Source organism: Oryctolagus cuniculus, chromosome 7 (assembly GCF_964237555.1).
Source record: "Oryctolagus cuniculus chromosome 7, mOryCun1.1, whole genome shotgun sequence".
Lineage (NCBI taxonomy): Eukaryota > Metazoa > Chordata > Mammalia > Lagomorpha > Leporidae > Oryctolagus > Oryctolagus cuniculus.
Genome location: NC_091438.1, coordinates 14,510,677 through 14,537,408, shown reverse-complemented (window position 1 = coordinate 14,537,408; position 26,732 = coordinate 14,510,677). Strand labels below are relative to the sequence as shown.

At 43.7% G+C, this 26,732-nt stretch overlaps 1 pseudogene; it reads right to left on the bottom strand.

Moving 5' to 3' along the window:
* Positions 1-9,026: 9,026 nt before the first annotated feature.
* Positions 9,027-10,913, bottom strand: LOC127489126 (suppressor of cytokine signaling 2 pseudogene; annotated as a pseudogene).
* Between the last annotated feature and the right edge of the window lie 15,819 nt (positions 10,914-26,732).

Here is a 26,732-nt window from a genome sequence, read left to right as displayed (position 1 = left end):
AATTTTTGTATAAAATGTAAGGTAGAAGTCATATTTCATACTTCTGCATGCAGAGACCCTATTTTCCTAACACCGTATGTTGAAGAGACTGTCTTTGCTGCAGGGATTGGTTTTAGCTCCTTTTTCAAAGATAAGTTGGTTGTAGTTGTGTGGATTGATTTCTGGAGTTTCTATTCTGTTCCATTCTATACTCACCTCCTTCTTGCCAGTACCAGGCTGTTTTTGATTATAACTGCACTGTAATATGTCTTGAAATCTGGTATTGGATGCATTGTACTTTGTTTTTGACTTCTTTAGATATTTAGGGATCTCCTGTGTTTCCATATAAATTTCAGCATCATTTTTTCTAGACAAGAAAAGAATGTTCTTAGTAATTTGATTTTGATTGAAGTCACATTGAATCTATAAATTGCTTTTTATACTATGGACATTTTACTATATTGATTCTTCCAATCCATGAACATGGAAGATTCCCCACCCTTTTTTTTAGAATCTTTATTTGAACACATTTGAACTCCACTGATTTTTTTGGACAGGCAGAGTTAGTGAGAGAGAGAGAGAGAGAGAGAGGTCTTCCTTTTTCCATTGGTTCACCCTCCAAGTGGCCGCTATGGCCGGTGCACTGTGCCAATCCGAAGCTGGGAACCAGAAGCTTCCTCCTGGTCTCCCTTTGCGGGTGCAGGGCCCAGGCACTTGGGCCATCCTCTACTGCACTCCTTGGCCACAGCGGAGAGCTGGACTGGAAGAGGAGCAACTGGGACAGAATCTGGCACCTCGACTGGGACTAGAACCCAGGGTGCTTGAGCCGCAGGTGGAGGATTAGTGAAGTGAGCCACAGTGCCACCCAGATTTTTTCCATTTTTTTGTGTCTTCTTATATTTCTTTAAGTCTGCGGGCATGTTTGTTGGTGAGATATGTTTCTTATAGGCAGCAAATAGATGGATTTTGTTTTTAATCCATTCAGCCAGTCTCTATTTTTTCACTGAAGAATTGAGGCCATTTACATTCAAGGTTTCTATTGATAAGTAATGACCTGACAGTGCCATTTTCCCATAAATATTTCTATTGTATACTTTCATTCCCCATGTATTTTTACAGGGAAATTTTCTGCCTTCACATTTTCTCATTAATGATTATCTGCCTTAAGCATCTTTTGGAAGGCTGGACAATTGATAATAAATCTTTCAATTTCTGTTTGTTATCGAATGCCTTTATCTCAGTTTATTCATAAATGAGAACTTTGCAGGATGCAGGTTTTTCTCTTAAGACTTCAAATATATCTCACTATTTCTCCATAGCCTGTAGGATTTCTGCCAAGAAGTCAGCTCTGAGTCTAACTGGAGATCCTCTGAAATAATCTGGACTTTCTCTTATGGATCTTTTAGAATCTTTTCTTTATGTTTTACTATGGAAAGTTTGCCTACAATGTGTTGTGGTGAAGCTCTTTTCTGGTCATGCTTTCAGGAGTTCTATGCACTTCTTGTGCTTGGACATATCATTCTTTCTCCAAATTGGAGAATTTTTCTGTGATTATTTCACTAAATAGGCCTTCTAATCCATTCTCTCTTTCCACACCTTCAGGAACTCTTAAGATCCATATGTTAGGTTATTTGATAGTATCCCATAGATCTCCAACACTTTTTTTAATTTTTCTTTTTTTAATTTTTTTGGTCTTACTGTAAAATTACCAGAGATTGTCTTCCTACTGGGATATTCTTTCTTCTGCCTCACCAAGTCTGTTGTTAAGGCTTTCTACTGCATTTTTATTTTCTTTATTGAATTCTTCATTTTGAATATTTCATTTTGATTTCTCTCTATAATTTCAATTTTGTGGGAAAAATTTTCATTCATGTCATGTATGGATTTCTTTAATTAGTGGATTTACTTCTGATTGCTTCTGAGTTATCATATGATCATTCTTTTGCATTCCATTTCAGGCATTTTATCAATATCTTCATCTTCACATTCTATTATTGAAGTTTTTTGTGCTCCTTTGAGGGCATCATGTTGTCTTCCTTATTGTTTCTTGAATTCTTTATTTACTTGTAGGCATTTGTCAAGATACTTGTTGGTTTTTTCCTCCTCTGAGGGCTTCTATCTTTGAACTATGCCTCTGTGGCTTAGTGGAGTATTCGCTCTTTCAGTGAATACCCAGAGATATGTGGTAGTTGTGGCCAGAGAGCTCTGTTCAGTGCTCCAGGGTAGGGAGAGTACCCAGGTGCCACCCAAGTTGGGCATAGATCTCATTTTTTATAAAGGGGGTATTTTCATCAACTCTGCTGGCACAGTCTCACCCTCACCTCCTCTCTTTCAAGGTGATCAATGCCTGGGTGCTAGCCCTGGTTGGTGCAATATTCATCAGCATTGCCAGAAGAACACACTAATGATCCATACAGTCCTCAGCGCAAGGACAGATCCTGCTGCAATGATTCTCCCCAGGCAATCGCGGAGCCCTGAGCATGTGGAGCCTCAACAGCTGCTACCCAGGGACACAGCCACACCACACCCTCTCCTCTAGCCACAGTACTTCCACAGTTCTAGCACACAAGGCTTCTACAGTCCCAGGGTGATGAGGATCCACTGCCTCCTGCCAGTCTGTGCTATCCACAGAGAGGTGGAGACACTTCCAGAGCCAGCTGCCTGTGGGTGCTCCACCTAGCCCATTTTAGCTCCAGAGCCTAGGATGCATTGGCAGGCTGGGGAACCTCACAGTCCTACATGGATGCCCAGCCCCCTGTCAATCCTCCCAGCCAGACTCAGGTGTCTTTTCTGGCTGGTTGCTGGGCACACAGACAAGGAGGTGCAGGTGTTACATATGTCCAAAACGGTGCCCCCTTCTCTCAGCCAGTTGCACAGCACCATTGTCTGTGGGCTGGAGAAAGAGAAATGTGCCCCCTTTTTACCTCTAAGTTTGCAGGTACTCTGTCCCCCACAGATTCCAAGTCGTTTTCGCTCCAGGCTCTCCCCGTAGCTGTAAGACCAGTGGCCTTGGCTGCTTCAGTCTAGTTTATCCCCTTCTTCAAATCTGGTGCTGAGGCTCATGGCTGCTGGAGTCATGTGTTGACTCTGTGCTCATGCTGCACATCCACACCCTCCATGTATAGCCACAGCATTCTTTTCCTTCTGTGGACTTTCCCCTGCAGTTTTCTCCCTAACTCTTCCCTGAGCTTACACTCTCTCCACTTCTTTTAATCTATGTTCCCCTTATCTAGAGCAGTAAAGCCTAAGATTCTGACTATAATTCTTTTACCTGACAAACAGAAATCCATCCCCTTAAGATTAATTTACCATCTTCAGTAACAAAAATTATGACAATGGGTACTTTTTTCATTAGATTTTCTGGCCCAATGGTCTAGCTTAAAAGTCCTTCAATACACAACTCTTTCTGGTGATGACCCTCCCTTGTCCATCAACTGACTCACCACCAATTCTATACAGCTGTGTGCCAAATGATGACATCATTCTGAAAAGAGCAAGATATTCATCACATCTTCCAGAGTTTAGAACCAATTTTGAGGGGCCAGCATTGTAGTGTAGTGGGTTAAGCCACTGCTAGCAGCATCAGAATCCCATATGGCTGCTGCTTCAAGGCCCAGCTGCTCCACTTCCAATCCATCTCCCTGCTAATGTGCCTGGAAAGCAGTGGGAGTTGGCACAAGTACTTGGTCTTCTGCACTCATGTGTGATACCTAGAAGAAACTCCAGGCTCCTGATTTCGACCTGGCACAACCCTGGCTGTTGTGGCTATTTGAAGAGTGAACCAGCAGATGGAAAACTTCTCCTTATGTCTCTCCTTCTCTCTCTGAAACTCCGACTTTCAAATAAATAAATATACCGGCCAGCACCGCGGCTCAATAGGCTAATCCTCCACCTCGCAGCGCCAGCACACCGGGTTCTAGTCCCGGTCGGGGCACCGGATTCTGTCCCGGTTGCCCCTCTTCCAGGCCAGCTTTCTTCTGTGGCCCGGGAGTGCAGTGGAGGATGGCCCAAGTGCTTGGGCCCTACACCCGCATGGGAGATCAGGAGAAGCACCTGGCTCCTGCCATCAGATCAGCGCGGTGCGCTGGCTGTGGTGGCCATTGGAGGGTGAACCAATGGCAAAAGGAAGACCTTTCTCTCTGTCTCTCTCTCTCACTGTCCACTCTGCCTGTCAAAATAAAAAAAACAAATAAATAAATAAACATTTAAAAAGCAATCTATTTTGAGGAGGTAAAATCTTTAAACATATAGAGAAATGACAGTAGGAAACAGAAAATGGCATGTCAAAGGAAAGAGATTTTAGGGATTCAAAGCAAAAAATAATAAAAAAAAGCCCTGGACATTGGAAGATAAGGCCTCATGGAGAAAATCAGTTTTGGTAGGGAAATGCATATAAGTGGGAGAAAGCTGAGAACAGTGATATGATTAAGTGGCAAATATAAAAACTGCAAGGTGTTTGGGAGATATATGATGGGAGTGATGGATTTGTGTTCAACTACACGGCAAACAAGGCCATGGTGTCAAGTGGAGGCTCCATATGAGGCAAATGATTTCCTGTGTTTTGAATGGAAGAACTGGGATTGGAGGGGTTCAGGGATGGACCATACACATGTCTCTTTATGCCTGTGCTCAGCTGGGATTTTGCACATTTAATGAAATGCGATGTATCTGGCACTTTCTTATGAATTCATCATTCTACTCTGTTCTCCACTGAAGAAAAAACATGATGAGGGCTTTACTTTTACATTCCTGAAAATTTTGGTCAGCCCATTTTGTATTATTTCAGAATTCTTGTTATTTGATAAGAAAACATGCATTTACATTAGCCGTTGGTTTATTAACTATCCTCCATGTGGGATTTAGACATATTTTCATAGCTGGTGTATGACTTATCAGGACTCCTTATACTATGTGAAACATACGTAGACACTCCTACTCAGGGTATTTTGTTTGTGCTATATTCTGGAATAAGAGGTAGATTTCATGTATTTGTTTATTTTTCAGATACATTTTTTAAAAATCCCAAGTGCTTTTCTGTTATGAGTTGGAGTCATTAATGAGAGTAAAATCAACACAACCTAGGTATATAAATTCTGTCTGGTAGGGTCCTTTCCATCCAGAAGTGAAGGCGAAAAACCAAGAATTTGGCTTATTCTGTGGCTTGTGAGTTAGGAAACTAAGACTTTGTCGACATAGAAAAGGAAGGGAAGCTCCCAGCCAGGGCTTCCCTGAGGGAAAGATCTGTTGCTTCTTAGCGTCTGGCTCCCTGCTGCCGCCAAGTTGTTAACACAAGTGTGGATGGTCTTGTCTGTGGGCCCACGTGAGTGTGGGGTGGGGGCCTGGGCAGGGAGGAGTTGGGAGGGGACCAGGCGTGGAGGGCAGCTGTGACATCTTCTCTAAGATGTAATGCAGCCACGTACTCTCCAGAGTCCTTCGTGCTTCATTAAGCTCCAGTTAAGAAGCTTTTGTCAAACAGTGGAAGCCCTGGCTCCCAGGCCACCCCTTTTCTGTGACCGTGGAATTGAGAGGCTGCCTGACACAGAAGGAGTCAGTTCCCAGAAGTCCTCAAGTTTCTCATTTGAATTGTAACATTAGCAGGAGCGTGTGTGCACACACACAAACACACACATACACTATGTCCTAAATTGTGCATGTTTATAGCTATTTCTATACCAATAATTCATATTTAGGAAATAAGCTTGGCTGTGGGATTTGTCCTTTTGTGTTATCTGAGAAAAGGTGAAAGGGATGGGAAGGACTGAGTGGAAAGAACTAGAGAACACATGCAGAAATCTGTCTGATGTGAACTTTCTGGGTCATGGCAGTAAGGAAACAGCAAACTCAAAGGAAGTCAAAAGCACTTGGACTTGGATCTGTGCAATAATATTGCTTTTTTGGCCTATGTTCTTTCTTGTGAAACCAAACCTATGTGCTCTTGTAAGCGGAGCCCCCAGTTCCTGGCTGGGTGCCTGACACCTGGTAGTCCCTTCACAAGCGTTAATCTCTCTCCCTCCTTGTCTTGTACATGAGTATGCAAGAGTGCCTCAAAACAAGTACATCTAGTGCATTAAATCAAAACTCACACAATGCAGGCATTAGATGTTTATTACTTACCCTTAAAAGTATTTTTTACTTTCTTAGCAAATAAATACATTTGAACTGTCATTCAGCTCACAAGGATCTGATCTTCAAATACTTCAGGAACACAACAGTTCCATAAAGTGAGGCAGAACTGCAGATATGTTTTCCAAATGGGAATAAATCTAATTTTGATTAGTTGAATCAGATATTAAATCTCATTGGGGAGTTGGTTACTTGAAAAAGCCCCAAAGTGAATTCTTTTGGTAAAGCACAAGCTTTTTCTGACCTATAAATCATCAATTTCCAAACTTTCATGTGCTTTCCATAACATATTGGCTATAGGTCTTTGTGATAAAAGACCATCTCATTTTTTCCAATGCCCTGGTGCATAATAATTAATACAGTGCAATGAAAGAGTGTCCTATTACAAGCCATGCACAATTGGAGCACATGTTTAGCTGCTGTTGTAGTTAAGGAACGTGCTTATATGTCCTCATGTGCACTTCACTGAGGCTTTCCATCTCAGAATATTCAGTTGCACTGGTTTGTGGATAAAGCTAACATATTGCCTCCCCGTAGGAACTAGTAATGATAATTCTAACAAAAATTAAAGGGGATTATGCGTGTAATAAAAATTTAGAATACTTTTGCACTCATTCTGTCAATTCACATAATCAGTGAAAGTATTTAAAAGATGAGGAGAGTTGAATTCAGAGAGAATAAATAACTTTCTCAAGATTGCTTCACTAATAAATGACTGAAATGAGATTGTATTGCTGGAGCCATTATGTTGAGTAGGTTTCGATACATCATTGTTGTGATGTTTGTCACTAAAGTAAGATTGATTAATCAGTAGCATAGGCATATCCTTGTTGTTTGTGAGAAATGCAGGATCTCAGGTTCTAGGCCACACTAAATCAGAAACTGAATTTCCATGTGACTAGAATATGATTTCTATCTGCATTAAAATTTGAGAGGAAATGGATTAGATTATTTCATTTACTCAGCCCATGTTTATTTAGTACCTACTAAATAATATGTGCTGACTGACTCTGACTTGATGTGTTTAATTGATCAAGTTACAAATGTAACATAGTACTAATGAATGATACTTCCAGGTATAGATCTATAGATGTTTACTTGCTAAATTTCTTTCTTTGATTTTTTGCCTTATGGGTCAAGTCAGTCAAGCTAGTTTATTTTATTTTATTTTATTTTATTTTATTTTATTTTATTTTATTTTTTATTTTTGACAGGCAGAGTGGACAGTGAGAGAGAGAGACAGAGAGAAAGGTTTTCCTTTTGCCATTGGTTCACCCTCCAATGGCCGCCGAGGCCGGCGCACCCCACTGATCCGAAGTCGGGAGCCAGGTACTTATCCTGGTCTCCCATGGGGTGCAGGGCCCAAGCACTTAGGCCATCCTCCACTGCACTCCCGGGCCATAGCAGAGAGCTGGCCTGGAAGAGGGGCAACCGGGACAGAATCCAGTGCCCCGACCGGGACTAGAACCCGGTGTGCCGGTGCCACAAGGCGGAGGATTAACCTATTGAGCCACGGTGCCAGCTGTCGCTCCCCCTCTTCATGGAGGAACGACACTAAGCCCTGCCTAGGCTTCATATCCGAGTCACGGCACCATTATGTCGCTCCCCCTCTTCGTGGAGGAGCAACACAGGACCCTGCGCTGTTCTTTCGTCTGCTCGGCCCTCCCCGGGTTTGCTGCTGGTTCTTCCCGGGTTGGCTACTATCCCTTCCACCTCCGTGGAAGGGCAGTTCCCCTGGCCACATTCCCCACTTCCGCAGGGGAGCGGCACACCGCCGGCCGGCTTTCTCGGGGGCTGCACAGGTGTTCCTTCAGCTAGATGTTCCCCTTAGATGTTCCTGGTGCATGCCGTCTCTCTCCTCCTTTATAGTCCTCCTCCGCCAATCCTAACTCGGCTGCCCACACGCCGAGTACGCTGCTCTCCAATCAGGAGCAAGTCCTACAGTTTATTAGCTGAACTGGAGGCAGCTGTGTAGAAGCTGTTTACTTCTCTCCCAGCGCCATATTGTGGGAGAGCAGATGCATAGAATAAGTCTTAATTCCAGTAACTCAGTCCAGTCCGGGCTGCTCCCCACAGCCAGCGCTAGTTTATTTTAAAAAGTTTTCTCTATTTTTTCCAGTGAATGTACACTTGCACAGTTGGTGAAATGGCGAATGTGCCATTCTACTCTAACCTCTTAATGATTTATGGTCTGCCTCACCCACTATACAAAAGGCTATTGGACAAAGGCCAGAGTCAGTCCCCTACAGGATGCAATCCTGGATTTACATTTGAGTACATGCTCAGAAATAGTAAAATGGATTGTTTAACTCTGAGTATGGTTTCCATAATTTCTATTCATTTACTCCATTGATTAGTTTGCTTTCTTGAAGAAAATCATCAGAATAGATTTCTTCCTAATTTTTCATTTAGGACACAGCTAAAGGTTTACTGATTGTGGCTGTCACTGGTTATTACTGCTGATTAGTTAAGTCACAATTCATTTTTCTGGGACCTCAAAAAGGGAATTAAAGGAGGTGATTACTCACTAATAATTATTAAGAGAAGGTAGATATGATAAAGGGAACATTAAACTAGAAATGGGGGTAGATTTAAGATGATGGGGGAAAATGGGACAAAAATTGGAATACTACTGCAAAAATGTAATTGATTAAGTGCTTGTGCTTATGGCTTTTAAGCAATGAAGCACTTTCTGGAGCACACTGGATGCCTTTTTCTTTCTCTCCTTCTTTTACTGCTTACTCAATTATCTTATCCTACTACCCAGTATCTCTCTTTTGGAATCCATATGAGCAAGTGCGGTTTTATAAGACTATCCTTCTCCTCTTGCTTTAGTTAGTACAAATGCCTACATCTGCATTTATTCATTTTATTACGTTATTACTTACTGTAGAGTATTTCTTAATTAATTTATTTTTTTGGGTTTTTTGTTTTTTTTATTCAATACATTCTAATCAAAGAGTAACAGCAGTAAATAAACACTTTGAAAAACAGGCAGGTATCCCCCTATCTCTGGAAGAAAATTAAGTCCGAGTATTTATTCTACATGGTAGAAGGGAGACAACTGCTGATGTCCATAGTTAGACAATTCAGGACAGCTTGGAAATTTCTAAAGCCATTTCCAAAAAAACTCAATGGCAACGGCTTGGGACACAGCTACCTCAAGGGATACACTGTCTGTGTCGGTTTTCATGAACAAGGATTGAGTTGCACCTGTTTAAGCATGACATTCTTGTCTTTAGCCTTAAAGGAAAAGAGAAAAGTATTTTCCATTTGCACCAGTTTGAAATAGTTCTTAAATAAGGCTCCCTTAACGGATTACTACAGTACTCCTTCAACGGAGAGAGTTCGTACGTGTAGTAAAAAGACAAATACAGGATTTCATGGTCTTTTTTTTTTTTTTTTTTTTGGCTGATAGGTAATTGCATAAAATGAGGGGTACATACTCACAAGCACAATCTGTTTAACGAAACTCTTAAGTACATCAGAAAGCAAAACAGAAACGTCCTGAAACCAGCTCAGACCACCAGGCCTTTTCTACAGAACGTCTCAGCCTGCGTCAGCTTGGTTCCTCCCACCTCTTCAGGACCCTGCGTGTAGCTCCTTCCTCTGCTTTTGGAGCACGGCCCCCAGGCCTAACCCCAGGGGACCTCAGAGAGGCCAGGCACTCTGGCCCAGTGCTCCTTCGGCCTTCACTTGGGACATTTTATCCTTAGTTCGAAAGGATCAATTGGCCTTGGTCAGCCTTAGGAAGGGAAGTATCACTCAGGTGAATGTAGCTGAGGGGAAAGTGCAAATACCTAGCTACCTCTTCACGCCTTTTTTTTTTCCTTTAATTAGATTGACTTCAGCGGTTCTTACAAAGAATCCCGCGTGGTTATCCAGAGCAGTTCACTCAAGTTTTGGTTCTCTTTTACATAGCTGCATTCGGAGATACTCTACATGAGGCATGTTTAGAAAAAGAGAAACACTTATACCTGGAATTTATATTCTTCCAAGTAATCTTTTAGTCTGGTGGGTAAAGGCAGTCCCCAGATGGTGCCGGTGCACTTGTTAATGGCCAGTCGACAGAGGTGTTGCAGGGGTGGCGCCGATGTGTAGAGCGGTTTGGTCAGATACAGGTGAACCGTTCCGGGGGGCTTCCGGGCCCGTCCGCTTATCCTTGCACATCTGAACATAGTAGTCGATCAGATGCACCACACTGTCAAATTGTTTAAGCTTGGACTTGACACATATGATGGAGTCCAACCTGAACTTCCCATCTTGGTATTCGATCCGGAGGTTGGTGGGCCCAGCTGACGTTTTAACAGATATGGTTAGTAGGTAGTCTGAGTGCGAACTGTCTCGAATCAAGAAAGTTCCCTCGGGTGCCTCTTTTAATTTCTCTTTGGCTTCATTAACAGTCATACTGCCCCAGTACCATCCTGGGGTTTTTGCCTGTTTGGCTGAGCTCGCGCAGAGCCTTCGCCAGACGCGCCGCCTCTGGGGACGGCTCCTCCGGCGGCCCCGTGGTCCCCCACTGGCTCCGCGTCCCTTCCGCGCCATTCCCGGAGGGCTCGAGGCACCGCAGGGTCATGGGAGGAGGGTCACCGCTGCAAAGACAGGTGGCCGCCCGAGCTGGGGTCCGAGAGGGCTTCGCGTCCTTCCTGGGAGTCAGTGGGAGCCCCCAGACGAGTCCCTGCTGGGGGTCCGAAGCGGTGACAAAAGAGGAGGGGGTGGTGCACTGCTGGTTCCGTGTCGCCAGGTTCCAGCGGACAGATGCCACAGTCGCCCACAGATGAGCTCAGCCACAGAGAGTCTGCCGCGGGCGCTAGGAATCCTGAGGCTGTGCAACCGGGGCGCCGGCGCAAACCGTCCCCGGCCCGCGCAGCGCCGCCCTCTGCGGGCGAGGAGGCTCATGCTTCAGGGGGAGGAAAGCCCAAGGCCCGCGAGCGGCGGTGGTGGCGAGACTTCAATTTATTTTTTTATTTTTGACATGCAGAGTGGACAGTGAGAGAGAGAAAGGTCTTCCTTTGCCGTTGGTTCACCCTCCAATGGCCACTCCGGCTAGTGCGCTACGGCTGGTGCACCACGCTGATCTGAAGCCAGGAGCCAGGTACTTATCCTGGTCTCCCGTGGGGTGCAGGGCCCAAGCACTTGGGCCATCCTCCACCGCACTCCCTGGCCACAGCAGAGAGCTGGCCTGGAAGAGGGGCAACCGGGACAGAATCCGATGCCCTGACCAGGACTAGAACCCAGGGTGCCGGCGCCACAGGCGGAGGATTAGCCTATTGAGCTGTGGCATCAGCCTTCTTAGTTTAATTCTACTAGATTACAACTAGATAACAATAACAAAGACTACCATTTTATTTTATTTTATTTTATTTTATTTTTTTCCCAGAGTGAGAGACTTTATTAGAGGCACAGCTACGGGGCTGTCTCAGAGCAGTGCTGGCTTCAGCCAGGGGACAGGGTCTGGGGCTGGAGGTTCCTGGGAAAGGCCACAAGCACGCTTCCTTGAAGGCAGGCATCCTTATAAGCCCTGTTATTCCAGCCTTTTGTTTAATAAGGGGTGCAGAGTTTCTGCTCCGGCTACTTCCTGCTGGGGGGCTCAAGGGGAGGGGTGGGCTGGTGGTGGTGGTTGGGGGTGCTGACGGGAGGGGTGGGCTGGTGGGGCAGGGCGCAGACAGGAGGGGTGGGCCGGAGCAGTCATCAGCAGCGGCCGGGGATCCTCTGATGGTCCCAGAGAGGTCCTGCAGGCAGCGGGTCTGGCAGGGAACAAGAAGAGTTACACGGGTGGGTATCACCGGTCCCATGCTCAGAAGGAGCTGCGAGCCCATCCTGCCTCTGCCTCCGCCTCTGAGCCACTCATTCCCCAAGCTGTTGGGCCATATTCCAACTCCAGTAGCACGGATGTTCCCCTGGGGGGGGGAAGATGCCTCATGGCACCTTTGCGGGCCATCTAGACCCGCAGTCAGTGGCTGGCTCTGGCCATGGCCTGGCGGGTGGCAGGCCTGGGGGAGGGGGCCCTCGGGTGCTGCCTCATCACGTCTCAGCCCGCACTCTTCAAGATCTGCTTCACCTTGCGAAGCTCTCGCTGTCTGCTGGCGTCCTGGTGCCCTCCGCCGTCAGAGTAGCCACAGTGAGTGGCGGGCGTCAGGCAAGCCACTGTGCCGAGCCGAGCGCCACGCACCCCTGCGGGGACCTGTGTGTGGCCAGGATCTTGACCTCGATGGCCCGCTGGCCCGCGAAGGAGCAGCGCTTTGGGGGCTTTCTGGTGTCGCAGCAGGTGGCAGGAAGGTAGGTGTAGCGGGAGGTGCAGGAGCACGGAGGCAGGCTGTTGGGGCAGAGAGAGGAAGCAAGCCTGTGAGGAAGAGGAGGAGGCGGCAGTGAGCCAGGCTCCACATCGTGCGAGGATCGCGGCAGGCCAGCAGAGGGCGCCACTGGCGGAGACCTCTCGGGCCGGGAGAGCTGAACCCAGGGGCAGTGGGGATGTCAACTCTGCTGCCAGGTGAGGATCTGTGCAGGTGAGGGTTCCAGGGCCTGTGGGCGAGAATTTCTTAGGAGTACCCAGTCCCCTGGCCTGATGCCGTGGGTACAGGGCCCCGAGGAAGGCCGTGGGAGGCTCTGATCAGGGTGTTCTTGGAGCAAACTCAGAGGAAGGTGAAGAAAGATAGGCGGCCCTATGATGGATGGGGTGGGGGAGGGGTGAATTGTCCAAGAGGAAGGGGTGACCTTTCGGAAATTCCAAGGGGCTGAGGGAGGATGGGGTGCACGGGGCAGCCCTGGTGCCGGGGGCAGGGCTGGAGGAAGCAGCTGGGGCCAGGTGGGTGAAGCTCTGAACCCAGTTTTGAGAGGTGCATCTTAATAAACCCACTGTCGTGCTCAACCCTGCCCGAGGAGTGGGGAGGACAGGGGCTGGGAGGTGCCGGGGGACTCCCAGGGACTGAAGGCAGCTGAGGACTCGGCCCGGTGTCCGAGTGCATGGAGGGTGGGAGACGCGATCTGGGCACGGTACCACTGAGGCTGCGTGGACGCGGGATCACTGGTTTCACCAGCCTGGGGAGGCGTCTGCTGCAGTAAGGAGGTATTGGATCCTTTTGTGCCCATGCTGTCCCGGGACCCTCGAAACTGAGGAGGGTGGAGGGGTGGAGGGGACGCAAGGCTGGGGGATGGGGAGAGGGTCCCGGCGAGAGTCTCCACAAGACAGTCAGGGACGGTGAGTCAGGGGGAGTGGAACCCATGGAGGGCTCGGGCTCCAGGTACAGGGTCAGGAAGAACGGGGGAGCCAACCCCAGCGCTGAGTGGAGCAGAGACTGCTATGGAGCGCAGGGTACAAGGGCTGGTTTTCGGCGGAGCTGAGACCGGAACGGGTTGAGTGAAATGCAGGAGTAAGCTGTCTGGCCTGACTAAGCAGACAAGCGGGCGGCCTCCTAGTGTCACCCCCAACACACACCCGGGCACGGGCAGAGACAGGCGGGCGGCCTCATAGTGAAAGACTACCGTTTTAGACAACCTGGTCATTGTGGAGGTCTGGAGGGTCACATGTATTGCTATGTACCACCAGCTGACTCTTAAAACAATTAGCAAGAAGATCTGAGGTTTGTATCAAATATTCAATGGATGATTTTGCTGCAATATACAGATGTGGTCATGCTGTTTCTATGGTTTTTTTTATTCAGAATAGTCAGACCCTAGCCAGCTGAGATTCCCAGTCTTAATGGGCCATTTTGAAATGGTCCCCACATTAAGAACTACATAAAAACACATTTTTCTTCACACCCATGAAATTAGGAAATCAAGGTTGCAAGATTTATTGCTAACAATATACAAAGCTTCTATTACCATAGGTGTAAGGTTGCATTAAAAGAGATGCTATACACATCTAAATAGCCTTTTGTTAATGGCATAATAGACTGTTTTGCAGTCAATAGAAGTGGTTGAGTATAATTAAGGATTGAAATTCCATGTGAAAGATTGAGAAATGACATAAAATGCACACTTTTTATTACTTCTTAAATCTATGAACCCCCAAATCTGATTTTTATATCTTCCATTGACTTCTTGTTTGGCTTAAATAAAAATCATAAAATCATAAGGGGGGAAGACCAGCTAAATTATCAGAAACTTGTTCTTGTATACTGCTAATTTCCAAAAGGATATAATTTACCAATAGATTAAAATGCTGGAAGAATGGGGACCATAAAAAAGAAAATAGATACTAAAATAAATTTTGTACTTCTATTTAAAGCAAGGCTACATTTAAAAATGTTTATTTTCTTTGACTTTAAAGTCAGAGAAAAAGAGAGAGAGAGAGAATCTTCCATCTGCTGGTTTACTGCCCGAATGCCCACAATAGTCAGGGATGGGCCAAGCTGAAGCCAGGATCTCAGAACTCCAGCTGGGTCTGCCAAGTAGGTCCCAAGTGTCCAAGTCCTGGAGACATCATTTGCTGCCTCTCAGGATGCATTAGCAAGAGGCTGGTTCAGAAGCAGAGTAACTGAGACTTGAACCAGCACTCTATAGTGCATTGTGGACTTCATAAGCAGTGGCTTAACCTACTGCACCACAATGCCCACACTTTAAATAAATTTTGAAAGAACAAACACAATGCAAAATTAGTAGGATGAAATAAATAATAACAACTAGAGAAGAAAACAGCAAAATTGAAACAAAAATACAAAATATCAAAGAAATGAATAGCTGTTTTTTTGAAAAAAAAAATAAAATTGATAAACCATTGGCCTAACTAATCAAAAAAAGGAAGGGGAGCTCAAAATTAATATTATCAGTGATGATGAAAAAGTGATGAAAAAGGAGAGGGTTCATCAGAAATAGTTAAACAGCTGTATGGAAACAAATTGGAAAATATAGAAGAAATGAACAGATTTCTGGACACATACAACTTACCAAAATTGAGGCATGAAGACATGGAAAATCTATATAGATCAATAACCAAGACAGAGATTGAATGAATAACAAAGGTCCTCCTAAAAAATAAAGCCCAGGGCTGGATGGCTCCACTGCTGAATTCTATCAAACTTTTAACAAACTAATCTCTATTTTTTTCTAAACCACTCAAAACAATTGAGAGGGATGGAATCCTCCTAAACTCTTTCTATGAGGCCAGCATTATCTTAATTCCAAAGCCAGAAAAATATACAACAAAAAGGAAAACTGTAGACCAATATCCCTGATGAACATAGATGCAAAAGTCCTCAACAAAATACTAATTAATTGAATACAGCAACACATCCAAAAGATCACTCATCTAGACCAAATGGGATTTGACCTAGGGGTGCAAGGATAGCTCAACGTTTATAAATCAATAAAAATGATGTATAATATTAACAAACTGAACAATAAAAACTACATGATTATCTCAATAGATGAAGAGAAAGCATTTTATGAAACACCACATGCTTTCATGATAAAAACCTTAAATAAATTGGATATAGAAGGAACATACCTCAATACAATCAAGGTGATACATGACAAACCAACAGCCAGCATCATACTGAATGGAGAAAACTAGAAGCATTTCCATTTAAGATCCAGAACCATACAAGGATGTCCACTCTCACCATTATTATAAGTACAGTCCTGGAAGTTTCAGCCAGAGCCATTAGTCAAGAAAAAGAAATTAAATGGATACAAATTGGGAAGAAGGAAGTCAAATTATCCCTACTTGCAGATAACATGATTCTAAATATAGGGAACCCAAAAGACTCCATTAAGAAACTATTGGAACTTATAAGAGAATTTGGTAAAGTTGCAGGATATAAAGCCAACACACAAACATCAACAGCATTTTTATACACTAACAATAATGCTATGGTTGAGAAAGAACTTGTAAGATCAGTCCCATTCACAATAGCTACTAAAATGTTAAATACTTTGGGATGAATTTAAGCAAAGATGTGAAAAGTACCTATGATTAAAAATTACAAAAGAGTAAGGAAAGAAATAGAGGAAGACATAAAGCAATGGAAAAATCTTTGATGCTTCTGGATTGAAATAATTAATGTCATCAAAATGTGGATACTACCCAAAGCAATTTACAGATTCAATGTAATTCCAATCAAAATATCCAGGACATTCTTCTCAGATCCAGAACAGAGATCCTAAAATTTATGTAGAAACATGAGAGATGCCAAATAACTAGGAAAACAAAGCCAGAGGTGTCACAATAGTGTATTTCAAGACATGGTACAGTGCTGTTTAAACAAAGCATCCTGGTACTAGCATAAAAATAGGCATGCTGACCAATGGAACAGAATAGAGACCCCAGCAATTTATCCACACACCTTCAATCAACTAATCTTTGAAAAATGAGCTAAAAATCTTTCCCTGGAAAAGACAGTCTTGTCAACAAATGGCGTTGGAAAAATTGGATCTCTGCATGCAGAACAGCAAGGAGACCAGTATATCTGGAGTAGAGTGAGCAAGGGGAAATTGGCAGATGAATTTGGAAATATGTTGAGAGGTACAAAATATAGAGACTGAAAAGTCATTGTAAGAACTATGGATTGAATCCTGCATGCAATATAAGAACTTTGGAAGGTTTTGAGGAGAAGATGTACATAAACTGATTGGTGTTTTAGAAGAAAACTCCTGACTATTGTGCAAAGACTATAGCATGGGAATTGGGTAGTGGAAGCAAGAGTGGAAATATTGTAAGAGTAGGAGAAGCTGGAATAATAAATGCTGATAATGGCAATTATTGGTGATTTTGACAGAAAAGGTTTTTTTTTTTAAGATAGGTGGAGACAGATCTTTTGTGCAACTCACTACCCACTGCTTCTTTCAGGATTTTGCATTGAGATTCTTAAGAAATTCATTCATCCAGCATAGCATTTTTAAAATCCTGGAAGTTACTCTGTACCAGGGACCATGAGTCTCACTACAGATAAAATAGATTAATGAGGCACTGAGCATGTAATTCATCACTCATTCAGAAACATAGACAAGCAAAATGGTAAAATCATAACCTAATACAGAAAATTGATTTTTTGTTGTTGTTGGAATGAAACATACCTGATAGGTGTTCAATCATCTTTTGTGAGTGTTTAACCCAGCTGAAAACTGTCAGAGACTTAGGAAACACATCAAAATGTGTTCTTTTCTCCCTAGATTTTGTAAGATACTTTAAAAAAGGAACCAAAACCATTAAATGATTTAACATGTAATAATCTAAAATTTGCAAAATGGTTTCTTGCTTTGCAATTATTGGCTATTGTACCACCCCATTCTTAAAATATCTGTATGAGGTTATCAGCCCATTTTAATTTCTTGAAATGGAAGATAAAATAAAGAATTAAAATGGGGAAAAATACTGTATCAAGGACTCTCACAAATCTAGGGCAGGATGTTTATGTCACCACACAACACAAGAGCCTAATAAACCAAGAAAAAGGACACACCATTATGAGTGACCACACCATGATCTTCTGAATGCTTCATGTGTATGAAACTGTGTGTGTGTTCATGTGTGTATGTGTGATTGTGTGGGCATATGATTTAATAAGTGCAGCTGTGTGTATTTAACTATGTAACATTCCACATACACATTGAGCATGCGAGTGGCTGGAAATCATTCATAGCTTCATTCTTGGAAAGAGTGTAAGGATAAGATTGTATATGCCATGAAAACCAGTTCACGCTGGTTTTATAAACAAAATGCAGAGAGAGATGTAAAGTGAATGCACAGCTGAAAATGCCGCTTTGAAATCTGGAACAATCGATTCACCAAGGGGATGCAGTGCGTTTGGAAGCACTGTTGAGGATGTCACAAACGTGATTACAGCTATGAGACTATTAAGTGTACATGAGAAAGAAATCGGGATTATAAAACATGGAAAAGAGAAAATGGAGGGATAACTCAGTTTTGAAATATACAAGCAGTTAAACTGTAGAAGATGATAGGCTGTATTTTCTGACAATGGAATAAGGATGGTGCATGTGGCATTAGATAACAGAACTTCATCCTGCCAAGGGAGCTTGGTCAAATATGGAACTGCATTTAAAAAGTGGGGATTCAGATCTCGTTTCAGTTCATTAGATATCTTAACCATGTGGACAACTATGGAGATGTTGAAATTCTCTCTAGGAACTTCCTGTCCTTTCTCAAGACCTTTTTTCCTATCTTGTTCCTATGGTAAAGCGTGGCAACCACAAGTTGTTTGGCTGCTATGAATGTTCGATCCAGGGCAGAGGTTAAGAACTGACAACTCCCAATGTTGGCCAGAATGTTAGCAACTGGGACACTCATGCATTGCCAGTGAAAGCATAAAATGGCACCAGCAGTTTAGGAGACTGTTGGGATGATTACAAAGTTGAACTATATAAATCCCATGACTCAGGAGTTCTATTCTTTGGTGTATGCCCACAGGAAACAGAATCACGTGTCAACAAAAAGACTTGCCTGTGAGTCAACAGACGCTTAATTCATCATGAATAAAAACTGGCAACATGCAAACACACAGAGGTGAGCAGAGAAACCACCTGTGACACAGGCTGAATGTCTCTAAATCAAAAAATGGAAACCTGAAATACTCCCACATCAGAAGATTTCTGAGCACCACCATGATGCCACAAATGGCAGATTCCTTATCTAACCTCACGTGACAAGATGCAGTGAAAGCACATGTACTGTAAAAATAGTGTATAAAATCACCTTCGAGCTCTGTAAGGAAGGTGTATATGAAACACAAAGGAATGCAATGTGGAGACTGCCCTTGTCTGCACAGCGAGCAAAGACTCAATTCAGTGGCCATAAGTCAGAAGATGAAGATGACTCTAATGACACTTACACTACAGAATGCCAAAGAATTGAGAAGACAAATCCAAGTCTACATAATATTTTTCTTGTAAATGACACTCAGTGATGTCTCCCATGAATTCATTTCACAGATGCAAGTACTACAACATAGTAAGTAATAAGTCATTTATCAAAGGACTTTGCAAGTACTACAACATAGTTAGTAATAAGTCATTTATCAAAGGACTTGACTTAAATTTGGAGATGAAGTACCTTGACTTACATTTCTGGAGAGTGCTCCATCAAATTAACTTTATTTTGAATAAAAGAATTGGTTGATATGTATGATAGCTGATTTCAATACTAACATTTTGAAATGAAATGTTATTCATACTTTTAAAAAGAGGGCTCATAAATCAGAGGTAGAGAATTTGACTGCAGCCAATCCAAAGTCGTGGCTGACGTGGCACAGTGGGTTAAGCTGCCACCCATGAGGCTGACAACCAACATGGGCAGTGGTTTGAGTCCCAGCTGCTCCATTTCTGACCCAGCTCCCTCCTAACACACCTGTTACAGCAGTGGAGTATGGCCCAAGTGCTTGGGCCTCCACCACCACATGGGAAACCTGTGGAGTTCCAAGCAACTGGCATCAGCCGGGCCCAGCTGTGGCTGTTGCAGCCATTTGGGGAGTGAACCAGAATACGGAAGGTCGAGTCTTTCTCTCTCCCTGCCTCTGCCTCTCTGTAACACTGCCTTTCAAATAAATAATCTTAAAAAAAAAACTTAAAAAAAATCTTATACTGCTCTCTTATGCAAGGGCTCCTCCTTCTCTGTGGATCCAGCTTCTCTATGGAACCAGCTCCCTCACTTCTGACCCCTGCTGCCATGTTCCCTCAGCAGACAGTGTTCCCTGACTCCCTGATGTCCTGTTGGAAATAGTAACACCTGTCCCCAACACACACACACACACACACACACACGCACACACACACACCATTATCATTATCTCTTCTTCCTTTCATAACCCACATCAATTTCAGATATATTTATTCTATTTTTTTGCATTTCTGCCTTTCTTCTTCCCCAGACGAGGAACTATGCAGCCAAGACATCTGTGTTATTCATTGATGTACACCTTGGTGCTTAGAAAAATACCTGTACGAAATATTCAGCAAATGTTTGACGAATAACAGAATAGTTAAGTGGAAGTTAGATGACTGAAGTAATAAGGTAGAGGAGATACAAGCATCAGATGGGAAAACAGAATAGTTAAGTGGAAGTTAGATGACTGAAGTAATAAGGTAGAGGAGATACAAGCATCAGATGGGAAAACAAGCTCTCTATTGTTGCATAACAAACCTCCCCCAAATTACTGGCTGAAAACAAAATATTTGCTCACAGATCTACTTGGGTAGAGCTCAAAAGGATCAACCGATCTCTGAGCTTGCGTGCAGGTTCAGAGCAGGTGGCTCAACTGGGGGAAGAATGCACTTTCAGGATGGGTCGTTCATGTGTCACCTCAGAGCTCAGCTTTCCTTGGTGTCTGCTCTTCTTCACAGAGTCCTCTCCATGACTGCCTTCCTTAGGGCACAGTATCTGGGATCCAAGGGCAAGCACCCCAAGATGCAGGAGGTCGAAGCATTATTTCCACACCACCATATCCTGTGAGTAGTTACAGAGCCAAGATCCAATGTGAGGAGAGTAAATACCACCTTTTCTTGGGATCAGAGCAAAAGGAATTTAACATCATTTTTCAAAAAAATGTTAATTAAATAATTTATTTAAAAGGCAGAGTTACAGAGAGGGAGAGGCAGAGTGAGATCTTCCATCAGCTGGTTCACTCCCCAGATGGCTGCAACAGCTGGAGCTGGGCCAGCCCTAAGCCAGGAGCAGGCAATTCCTTCTAGGTCTTCCATGTGAGTGCAGGGGCCCAAGCACTTGAGCCATCTGCCACTGCCTTCTGAATTGGATGTGGAGCAGCCAGGACTTAAACCGATGCCCATATGGGATGCTGGAATTACAGGCGGCAGCTTTATCCACTACACTGCTCTGCTGGCCCCAAGTTCATTTTTGAAAAAATCACCATACAAGACATTGGTTTAGGTCTGTTACACCAACAGGGAATTTATAATACTGTGATTTATTTTATTGCAGAGGTTTTCTTTTTCTTTCTTCTTTTTTTTTTTTTTTTTGGAAGGCAGTTAGTGAGAGAGAGAGAGAGAGAGAGAGAGAGAGAGAAAGGTCTTCCTTTTTCTGTTGGTTCACCCCCCAAGTGTCCACTATGGCCGGCACACTGCACCGATCTGAAGCCAGGAGCCAGGAGGTTCTTCCTGGTCTCCCATGCAGGTGCAGGGCCCAAGGACCTGGGTCATCCTCCATTGCACTCCCGGGCCACAGCAGAGAGCTGGACTGAAAGAGAAGCAACCGGGACAGAATCCAGCGCCCCAACCAGGACTAGAACCTGGGAGGATTAGCCTAGTGAGCCACAGTGCCGGCCTATTGCAGAGGTTTTCAAAAATCATGTGAACCAAGCCGCTTAATGTTTAACTCACAATTTAATAATCACTAATATTAAAAGTCTGATTATATATGAGGTACTTATTGAATTTTTTAAAATATTCTATCTCTGGCTCTCTATTTCTCTCTCAACTTAAAAGCCATTTATACAGCATTATTATATACCAGGCACTGTTCTACCTACTAGTGTTTGCCTACCGATATTTTCCCAACACTGCACCAGTATTTTGAACATTGTTCTTAATCCTCACAGCAATGCTACAAGGCAGAAACTGAGAACCCAATATTGAATAACTGGTTCAAAGTCACAGAACCAGCAGGCATGGGAGCCAGGCTTAACACTGAGATGGGTTTGGTGGAAAAACTAGGTTTCACTACCCTATGTTGCCTTCATTATTGGGGCAGGAAGAGAAGGGGTGCAAGGTAATGATGAGACAAAAGGAGAAAGGAACCCTCTTCACTCCTGGTAAACCTCTGAGAGCACTGAAGCAGAGATCCTCCAAGCTGACATGAAATCTGTAGACTGTTAAGAAATGCTCCTGGATCTGTTGCTAGATTATAAATGCCAGCTCCACAATTTTCTCTCTTCCTTGGAGAAACAGTTTTCCTTCCCTCTCTAGGGCATGACCTGGTTTTCATTGCAGCCACACTCTTTGGCCCAGCTGATGGGGAGGAAGATGAAGTGATGAAAGTCGACATCCACCTAGGGACCTCTTGTGGTTCAGTCAATTAAGTCTTGGCCCTGTTGGGGAAAGGTGAGTGGAAGAAGAGTAAGGAGCAAAGGAAGAGATGAGAAAAAGAAATCAACTAATCTCCTGAACCTGTCATGGCCCCTCTCAACTTGTCCTATGAAGATGTCCCATGTGGCCCATTGGGAGCCATTTACCAAACCTTTTTCAGATTTCTTTGATTTTCACATCTGCTCTCCTCTTTCTTCCCTGCACAGTCCTGTGCTTCCTGGATGCATGGCAGTCAGCCTTTGATCTTGGTGCCTCTGGTTCGCTGCATGCTGTAAGTTATCCCCCTCCTCAAGCTGATTCTGGGCAATGATGAAATCTACATGCCTTCCTTCTGCACCCTCTCTATCACAAGCCTCCCATCACCTCTGACATGATTCAGACCAGCTCTCTCCACTGGGACTCACACAACATACTAATCCCTTAATAGGAACAGGGGCTCCAGGTCAGACAACGTCTCAGGGTTATTACATTAATCCTATAAACCAGGCACCCTAACATGTCATAGAGGCCCTAAAGAAATTAGATTATCAGAGAATAATAAGTTTAATGTAAATTTCAAGAACAGTTAGTTTAGATAGAGCAATTATTTGTATCACTTGCATTATCACCATTAGCATGGTTTTTTCTTATTTCTGTCAACTACAAATTTGCTATTACATTGATATAAGTGTGGGAAGAATTGTAAAATATATTAAAGACAAACTAATTTGGGGAAATCTGAAGAAAGCTAAATTGTGGAAGCATTTAAAAGAACAGAATAGGAATCCTTCTAAGAAGGCTTGTAAAATTATTCCAATTACCTGCTTTCCTAAGGATCTTTGCATAGGTAAAGATGATTCACAGTATACTTTTACATATAATCAAACAGGCCTTCAAAATATTTTCTCAAGCAATTCTACTAGTACCAGGTGATTTTCCCACTACACAACATTTGTATTCAGATTGCCCTTTAATGATAAGTGAGGACAAAGGTAAGTGCTAGATCATTTTCTAGGCAAATAATCATAAATTCTGAATAATTAAGATTTTATTGTACTATTTCTCTGCTCTTTGGGAAAATCCAAGCAATATGTTTAGCATCTCTTCCATATTACTTGCTATATTTGAAAATTATTCATGATTAGGAGATTCCCAGAGGAGAGGAAACAGTATTCTATTGCTTTGAACTCTTGATAAACAGATGAATTTCTCTTTTTCGCCTTTCCCATGGCCAACAGACACATCTAATCCCATTGTATTGACTGGGTCCCTCTATTCTGCAGCATGTTTCTAGTAGCCATTCTCCACTTCCTCACCGGCATGAAAGCTTATGGAAATCTCCAGTGTTGTATCAGACTGAACTAAACCACGAGAATTTTAAGCACCTCATTTTGACTCATTTGATATGTAGGGATGACTCATATCATGCCTCCAGCTGGATAATAAAGAGGAAACCATATTAATCCACCACTTTGGAAGGAGGCCACAGGAAAGTGATGAAAATGATTCCTGTGTATACAATGGTTTCTAACAAACCACAACTGAAGCACATATGCACGCACACGCACACACACAATGTTGTATGAAAAAGAGGTAATAATGTGCTTGGGGCTGAAAACTCAAAGTTGGAATTAGACCTTGGTTTTTAAACTGTTCTATGGCTTATGAATTTAACCATGTGACAAGAACTGAGTAGAATCCAGGGAAAAGAACAACACTGAGGTAGGAAGCATCAGAGAAGGCATTCAGAGACAGTGGTTCTTTTATGGGATGAATGCTTGTCTCCCTCTAATATTATAACCCCCAGGCAGTGGTATCAGTAAGTGGAGACTTTGGGAATTATTAGGTCATGGGATGATGCCCTCAAGATTGGGATCAATGCCTTATAGAAGGATTCCTATAGAGCTGCCTTGCCCCATCACCATGGTGGGACCCAACATAAAAGTGACCCCATGAATCAGAAAGCTGTTGCTCACTGATCACCAAATCTTCTTCTTCCTTAATCTGCACTTCTCAGACTCCAAATCTGAGAAAAATAAATTTCTGATATGTATAAGTTACCTAGTTTATGACATTTTGTTAGAGAGACATGAATTGACTAAGACAGGTGCTTAATTGGATTTTGTAGGCAGGTGAGAAAGGAAAAAAATGGCAGAGAGAAGAGAGATGTCTGTCCAGGCAGTGGTGATTAACCCTTGCTCAGAAAAGACTTGCTCCCCACTGGTAGATGTTTTCATAACGTATTTGAAGCATAGAGATACCCTTGCAGAACCTGGCGTAGGCTGTCCTCACCCAGCCCAGGCAAGGTTCAACTCTGCTGACTCCATCCTGTGCTGCCGATGGTGCAGGGTGCAGGCTCAGGAACGCCTGTCTTTGAGCCTCTTCATGACTCCCTGGAGAGGACTGTCAGCGAAGTGTCCCGGGCCATAAAAAATGATCCTCTTCCTGGGGACTACATTATTTCACCTGGAAAATTCAAGCGTCCTTTCTTCCTGCAAACATTTGTCACTGGGACAGGACCTATTGCTCTCCAGCATGGCTGCTGGGCCCTAATGTGGTCTCTTCTCTTCCCTACTGTGCATGTTCCCTACAACCTCTGCACACAATCCTGAGAAGTTCTCTCTGAAACAGGTATTTCTCAACTTTTCAAAAGAACCAATAAAACCTAACAGCTGGTGTTTATACAGCGCTTACTTTCTAGAGAGCTCAGAACAATTTCCAGTGACAGACTCCAATCTTCCCCTGATGTCTTCACGGTAACTGACACTAGTGCTGTTCCTCTTAACACGTTAAGAAGATGGAGCCAAGGGACTTGGGATGGTTTGCTAAAATCATGCATCTAAAGCAGGGGTAGGGAGTGTCTGGCCCACAGGCCATAAACATCCGAGGAAATCACATGGTCTGGCCCTGCCAAGAAACTGGCAGGTGGGATTAGAAATTAAAAAAAAAATCTATAGCAGGCTAGTTTTCAAGTTGATAATTTTGTATGATCTGCAAATTGATATTATAAACATCCAAATGGCCCTGAGCAGCAAAAAGTTACCCCCCCCCCCGATCTAATGGTCAGCACATGATCTCCTCACTCAGCTCACCTCTCTTCCATCAGGGTATGTTCACTGCATTCTAAGGTACTTTCACAACAACTCACTGTTCTCCCAAATTTGCTCCATGATAAGAATCACCTAGGACTGTTATCAAACAACTACTGACTCCAGTCACGGGCATTCTTACTGTGTGGTTAGTAAGTGTTCCAGGTGACTTCCCCAATTTTTTCCCAAAATATAACTGTTCACATGACTATCATCATTAGGAGACTTTGGGAAGCAGTTTGTTCCATTTGATTTTCACAGTAACTCGTGGGATATTATGATACACCTTTATCTAAAAGAAATATGCCATCAGAATATCCACATAGAAGTCTCAGATATGAAATCCTAAGGACTTTAGTTTTAAATCTCACAGACAAGTGAGAGCAATGTTTAATTTCTACTATTTTAATTACAGTTTCTCATATAAATAATAAAAACCAAGATTTTCCATCTAGGGTTGGAGCTATATGTCGCTCCCCCTCTTCGTGGAGGAACGACACAGGACCCTGCACTGTTCATTGGTCTGCTCGGCCCTCCCCGGGTTTGCTGCTGGTTCTTCCCGGGTTGGCTACCGTCCCTCCCACCTCCGTGGAAGGGCGGTTCCACCTGCCACTTTCCCCACTTCTGCGGGGGAGCGGCACACCGCCGGCCGGCTCTCTCGGGGGCTGCACAGGTGTTCCTTCAGATAGATGTTCCCCTTAGATGTTCCTGGTGCATGTTGTCTCTCTCCTCCTTTATAGTCCTCTCCACCAATCCGTGCTCTGCTACCCACACGCCGAGTACGCTGCTTTCCTCCAATCAGGAGCAGGTCCTGCTGTTTATTGGTTGAACTGGAGGCAGCTGTGTAGAAGCTGTTTCCTCCTCTCCCAGCGCCATATTGTGGGAGAGCAGATGCATAGAATAAGTCTTAATTCCAGTAACAGTCTAGTCCGAGTTGCTCCCCACAGCTATACACATGATTTCTGCCTAGAACTGTACCACAGGAACTCCTATTACAGGCTGATCAAAATACACTACTCTATTTTCAAAAAAAGGGGGGATTGAAGTTTAAGCCTATTTTTTACTTTAAGCCCAACTTGTATTTTGCTCCAGACTAACTCTATTCATTCTACTATTGTTGTTGCTAATACTGTTTTCTTCTCTCTCTCTCTCCCTCTCAGCTCTCCCTCCCCACTTTTCTACCCTCATACTTTCTCTGCTTCCTTTCCTCTTTCTCTGACTATTCTTCCTGGTTCTGCCAACTGACAGGGCTTTACAATTCCCACCCATAGACCTAAGGTTCTAATGCTGCCCAATTTCTGTTACTTTCAAGGAACATCAACTTCACATGATCCTGGGGACCCAAAACACCAGGAGCTCCTCTGGGAAAGTGCTTGAGCCCCTGCACCTGCGTGGGAGACCTAGATGAAACTCCTGGCTTCCGCCTGGCCCAGAGCCATCTGAGGGAGTGAACCAGCAGGTAGAATGTCTCTGTCTCTCCCTCTTTGTCTGTCACTCTGTCTTTCAAATACATAAATAAATATATCTTTGAAACAATCTCTCAGGGCACAGAAGCGATGGTGTGCA